Below are 6,986 nucleotides of genomic sequence, written 5' to 3'. Positions count from 1 at the left end.
GGCTGGTAATTGCATCATGGAAAGGTCAATAACCGTTTACAACTGATGTTTTGTTAAACATTTACCAGTACAGGTTAAAAAGGCATGATACACTTACTAAACAACAAAATCTTTATTACTTGACATTCCTGAGAGTCAGCTTCTGTTAAAGGCAGGCCTGTACAATTTGCCAATGACTCACCAATGCAGCCCACCAGATGAAAAACAAACTGTCATAGAATCCTAAAGTTAGAAGAGACCGCAAAGACCATCCAGTCCAACCCCTTGCCATGCAGGAAAAATACAATCAAATACTGCTACCTGGTTTACTTATCAATGTTAACTGTTTAATCAAATCTCCTGGCTAAGTCTATGAAAAGCATAAATTAGAATTCCTCCGGAACTGCATACACTATCTCAACCAAATTTTGATAATTTATTCACACGATCATTAGCTACCTTTCCGCCAATTTACATTGCAATGGCGAGAATAGCCGACATAATGGAAGCAAGCAAGTTTTGGCATCACGGATGTTTATTCAACATTTTCAACATGAAGTTGATGTGATCCATCGAAACTGACATCAGAATTGGTCTCCCCAGTTTAAACTCTATAAGAAAAATTTAAGTTTAAATACAATTTATTATGTATCCATGTATATACAATGAGTTATAGTATGTCAAGGTTTGTACTGTTATGTATTGCTAACTGTATGAATAATAATAATAAAATAATAAAAACATTAAAAAGGGCATAACACTTCATGGCATTATCATTGTTCCCAAGTCTCATATTTTAGTCTGGAAAACCTTAGAGCGTCAGTTCATTCTGAACTGATGAAGCTAATCTCGGATAACCCTACTCAGGTGTAGCATTTTTTAAAGGGCATTGGCAAGGCAGGAGAATTTTTTCCATATCTAAATAAGGATCACATTCACTATGTTTCAGTCTTCATTGGGACTGGGGAATCTAGTAGGAGGTTCTGTTTGTACTTTCCTTTTCAACATAGATCACTAGTTTCCCTTTGTATCCCCCACCTCCATCCCCCTCTGGGTCAGTTTATATCAATACATTGATTTAATTAGCTCAATACATTGATTTAACTTACCTATCATTTCCCTCCGTTTTGTCGATTATTCCAGTCTTGTTTTGAATGATTATTCAAATATATATATACTCCTTTGATTGATAAAATAGTCAATTAAATATTTTGAGACCACAAGGGTTCCATGTCCCACTTTGTTTTGTCTTTCCAACCTCGGGCGATTGTGGTATGTATGGCAGATATCATAAATTTTAACATTTCTGTCCATTCATTGTTCCCCTCCTTTACCTCTATAATGAGGGACAGAAATCGGGTTTTAGTGTTATGACCAAGTACCAACCACAGCTGCTCACAGCTTTTCATTCAAACACACACATAACCAAAGCATATTTTTGTATTTGGAAAATAAGTCATAAAGCTTAGCAAAAGGGACTGTTCCAAGGACAAAGTGAAATGAAAGGATTATTCTTCTCATTTATTGAGAGTGGGATAAGAAACATTTAGTGTAGCCCACTTGTTTCTATCCAGAAGGTGGATGCAAACCAGAATCTGAGTGATAATGAATTGGGAGGCAAGGAGGAAACTAACCAAAAAAATACAAAGATTCCCCAGACAGTATTTGTAAGTTGCAGATCAAATTTCTTTCTTTTTCACAGAGGTCCTTCACCCTTAACCCCCATGGAAGTGGAAGGCTTGCTGTATTTGGAAATATACTGGTCTTGAGACACCTCATGGTCCCGACAGCATACACATTGTGCTTGATACAGGAACTGGAGAACATGATCTATCCACATTTTTATTTGATCACAAATATTTACAAAAAGCACAGATGGGCTGCTCTACTACCCTGTCATCAGATTAGTGCACTATTCTTTTAGTGATACATCTAGAAAAAGATTGATAAATCCAGAAAGACAGAAAGATAAGAGGTGCAGTTAACAACAGGGAGAGCACCAAAAATAAAATCAGCCCATGCTTTACAGGTTATATCAAACCTTCTGATTAGGTACATCATGAAGAACAATGTATCACTCTAACATAATTGGGTGTGCCTTAAGACTTGATTGTTTTGATATCTAACCTGTACAAAAGGTTACTATCAGGACCAAATAAGAGAAATGGAACACTTTCCAGCTGAAATGGATGGCGTTTATCTCTTTAACTTGCACACTGAAGATGTAAAGCAGGGTTAGAGTCAGAGGAAGAAGGTGTGAGAATCAGAGAACCATTTAAGATATGCAGATGAGCACTGCAGTAAATAGCAAAGAAATGGAAGGATTAATGAAAAAATCAAGGAAGAAAATGCACAGACAGATTTGTAGTTAAGCATTGAGAAAACCATAATGATGACCACAAATAATTTTAATCTAATGATCTCTCTGGAGGAGAAAAATTAAAATTGAAGGGTATTTTCTGAAAGGGATTTACACTAGTGAGCTAAAGTTACTGCAGAAATGATGGTGATGTGGTGGAACTCAAAAGGCCATCTAGTCCAACTACGTGACCTCTCAGTACAGGAATTCAGTTCCAAAGAACCTCTGAGAGATGGCCATCCTCCCTCTGTTTTAATCCTCCAAATGAAGAAGAATTAATCAGCTTACAAGATAGTCTGTCCCACTGTTAAACGGGTTATACCCAATGTTTAGCTGGAATCTCCTTTAAACCTATCTCTTGAATACAAGCAGAGCTTGGAAAGGGATATTTTGGGCTCCAACTTGGAGCATCCCTCATGCTGATTGGAAGAATAAAGAAGTTGTAACCCAAAAAGTTTTTCAAGCTCTACTTCTACTTCTACCTGGAGTTCCCATTCTTCCCTGCTCATTCCCTTTTAAATCATTTATTACAAAAGAGAATGAACTTAGGTAGGTAATCCCCAAGAAACAGTGTCCTGTCTGTGCCATAGTTACAAAATCAGTACATTGAGATCTTGTTATACACAGGCTGTCATCCTATTACTGATATTGATGGCTCACTTGGTGAGGCCAAAAGAGAGAGTCTTCTCAGTGGTTGCTCCTACCTCTTAAATGCCTTTCTGTGGGAAGCTTTGGCTGTCCCCCTCCCTGCTTTCCTTTCGCTGACAGGCAAATATATTTTTCTTTAAGCTAGATATTCCTAAATTGCTTTTTTACTCTGTGCTGCATTTTTCCTACTGCATCAACTGCTTCATTGTTCCCAAATGAAGCCTCATTTATATTTTAGGAGAGGAACTAACAAAGGTGTTGAGGAGTTCTGATTTTTCTCTGTCCCCTGCTAGCATTTTGCCATCACCTGTACACAGTAGCCCTACTATTTCCTTGTTCTTCGTTTTGCTATGGACATAACAAAAAGCATTTTATTGTTTTAACCTCTCTAGCAAGCTTGAGTTTATTCTGTGTTTTGGCTTTTCTGATTTTCTCCCTACACATACTAGCTGTGCATTATTTATTTGTTTGTTTGTTTATTTACCATATTTGTATCCCACCTTTCTCTACCCCGGAGGGGACTCAAGATGGCTTACAAATGGCACTGCTATAGTGCCTTGGACATAAGATTAAATTAAAATTAATACATAAATAAAACATAATTAAAGTACATTCCAATGTTAAGACACATCATCCAAAAGCAAGGTCTAATCCATAATCAATTGCACAAATTCCAGTAAGCTTATTGCATTATGCTATTTTTCAAAGGCCTGCTTCCAAAGTCAGGTTTTTACTCTCCTTCTGAAGGCCAGGAGGGAGGGGTCTGATCTGATGTCACTATGGAAGGAGTTCCACAGCAGAGGGGCCACCACTGAGAAGGCCCCATCTCTCGTCCCCACAAATAGTTCAGTTAAGAGTTCTTTAGGTATCTATCCTGGTTTCTATTGACATCTCTTATTTTTCCTCCTCATTGGAACTATCTGAAATAGTGTCTCTAATACCTCTTTCTACGAACTTCCATCCATCACGAACTCCTTTCTTTTTTTCTTTTTTTCTTTTTTTTAGTATTCCTTGATTATCGGATCACACTTCGTTTTCCCCTAAATTTACTGAAATCAGCTTTCTTAAAGACTAGAGTGTATGTCTGACAATGCTTGACTTCTTCTTTCCACAGCAGTAGTAGTAACAATAAAAACAACAACGATCATGTATTTGTTATCTGTCTCTTCTCACGGCTCTTATAACAAACTCTAGCAGAACATGTTCACTCCCATCTTTAAAAAGATCCCCTCCATACAATTCTGAAAGGCATCATCCAAGTCAAGTCTGGTTTGGAGGTATGTAGTAGACCTCCATAATGGCATCCCTGATGTTTCTTTTCTTTTTCATATGTACCCAGATGGGAGCCCCCAATGGCGTAGTGGATTAAAGCCTCGTGACTTGAAGGTTGGGTTGCTGACCTGAAGGCCAGGTTCGAATCCCACTCAGGGAGAGCGCGAATGAGCTCCCTCTATCAGCTCCAGCTCCATGCGGGGACATGAGAGAAGCCTCCCACAAGGATGGTAAAAACATCAAAACATCTGGGCGTCCCCTGGGTAATGTCCTTGCAGACAGCTAATTCTATCACTCCAGAAGCAATTCAAGTTGCTCCTGACATGAAAAAAAAAATGTACCCAGATACCCCCAACCTGGCTTCCAGGATTTACATTATGGACCTCCTCAGAGGTGTAAACCTCTTTGATATGCAATGCTTCTCCTCCTCCTTTCCGGTTTGTTCTATTTTTCAGAAATACATTATGTCCCTCCATTACTGCATTCCAATCGTGAGACTCATCTCACCAAGTTCCAGTGACAGCTATTCTATCATATTTGCTTTGTTGCATTAAGAATTCATCTTCTTTATTTCCTTTGCTCTATGTATTGTATTGTATTTATTTATTTACCATATTTGTACCACACCCTTCTCAACCCTGGGGAGATTCAGGGCGGCTTCACATATCAGCACAACCTGACGCCGTAAAAAACAGCCAATTGGTAAAAACACATCAAAACCAAAATATTAAAACCATTTAAAACAGGTACAGCAGTTATTAAAAACACGTCATCCAAAAATGTAGTCCAGGGCCATTCCAAGTTATCATTGCATGTATTTAAAGTTAATGGACTGCACTGCAGATTCTCCAAAAGATTGGTCCCAAAGCCATGTTTTAACTTTCTTCCTGAAAGCTAAAAGGGAAGGGGCTGATCGAATGTCACTGTGGAGGGAATTTCATAGCTGAGGGGCCACCACTGAGAAGGCCTGTCCCTCATCCCCCCCCCCCAGTCGTGCCTGTGATGGAGGCGAGACCAAGAGCAGGGCCCCTTCAGAAGATCTTAATCTCCACAGTGGTTCATAGAGGGAGATACGTTCAGATAGTTAAGTTGGGCCAGAACTGTTTAGGGCTTTATAGGCTAAAACCAGCACTTTGAATTGTGCTCAGTAGCAGACTGGCAGCCAATAGAGCTGATGTAACAGGAATTGTATGCTCCCTGTATGCTGCCCCAGTGAGCAACCTGGCTGTTGCCTGTTGGACCATTTGGAGCTTCTGAACAGTCTTCAAAGGCAACCCCACGTAGAGTGTGTTGCAGTAATCTATTTGTGATGTAACGAGAACATGGATTACCGTGGCCAAGTCAGACATCCCAAGGTATGGGTGCAACTGGCGCACAAGTTCCAGGCTCAGTGATGAATCCAGGAGAACACCCAAGCTGCGAGCCTGTGTCTTCAGGGGAGTGTAACCCCGTCCAGCACAGGCTGTAACCCTCTGCCCTATGCATTAATGTGGAGATGCTAAAGATCATGGCCCAACTCCCTCCATCTGCTTGTTACAGTTTCCCCCCCCTCCCATTACCAAATTCTTGTACTTCTTGCCCAGTTGTCTCGTGGTAAAGGTATAGTCATTATTTCCTGATAAACTCCTTGGCAAGTCACACTCACTCGCAGAAAGGCAAAGACAACCCACCCAATAAAACCTTGCTCAGAATAAGTGTAACCAGCATGTTGTCGTGGTCTGAATGTTGGGTTTGAACTCTGGAGAACAGAGTTCAAATCGCCACTTGACTATGGAAACCCACTTTGAGCAAGTCACACTCTCAGCCTCAGAGGAAGACCAGAAAGCCCCACAAAACCTTGGCCATAATAAGTGTAGCCAACCTGCTGTTGTGCTTCAAATGTTGGGCTTGAACAGGGTTTGAACTCCCACTCGTCCATGGGTGACCTTGGGTAAGTCATACTTTCACAGCCCCAGAGGAAAGCCATAATATATGTAGCTGCTGTGGCTTGAATGCTGGGCTAGAACTCTGGAGCACAGGGATTGAATTCCTTCTCTATTATGGAAACCCTCTTTGGGCAGATCCTACTCTCAGCCTCAAGAAGAAGGCAAAGGAGAAAACCCTTAGCCATATTAAGTGTAGCCAGTGTGTTGTCTGGATGATGGGCTTGAACTCTGGTGAATAAGGTGCTCTAGTATGGAAAACCCACTTTCCCAGCCTCAGAAGAAAATCCTTGACGGGATCTCAATTCCCAGTCCAGTAGAGGAACCCATTGGGCAAGTCACACTCTTAGGCTCAGAGACAGGGGGGAAAACACCTCTGCATGAATCTTGCCAATGAAACTCCTTGATAGGGTCTGCATAACTCAGGCACAACCTGAAGAGACACAAGGCAATCTGATGACCAGGTTGTTGTGAGTTTTCTGGGCTGTATGGCCATGTTCGAAAAGCATTCTCTCCTGATGTTTCACCCACATCGAAGGCAAGCATCTTCACAGGTTGTGAGGTTTGTTGGAAACTAGGCGAGTGGGGTTTGTATATCAGTGGAAGGTCCAGGGTGGGAGAAATAACTCTTGTATCTTGAGGCAGGTGTGAATGTTGCAATTGGCCACCTTGATTAGCATTGAATAGCCTTTCAGCTTCAAGGTCTTAAGATCTGCCGGGGAGGCCCTTTTCTCTCCCTCCCACCACTGTCCCAAGTGCGGCTGGTGGGGACAAGGGAGTGGGCCTTCTCGATGGTGGCCCCGGGC

The sequence above is a fragment of the Anolis carolinensis genome, chromosome 1 (genome assembly GCF_035594765.1).
Source record: "Anolis carolinensis isolate JA03-04 chromosome 1, rAnoCar3.1.pri, whole genome shotgun sequence".
Lineage (NCBI taxonomy): Eukaryota > Metazoa > Chordata > Lepidosauria > Squamata > Dactyloidae > Anolis > Anolis carolinensis.
Note: the sequence above shows the minus strand (reverse complement) of the source record.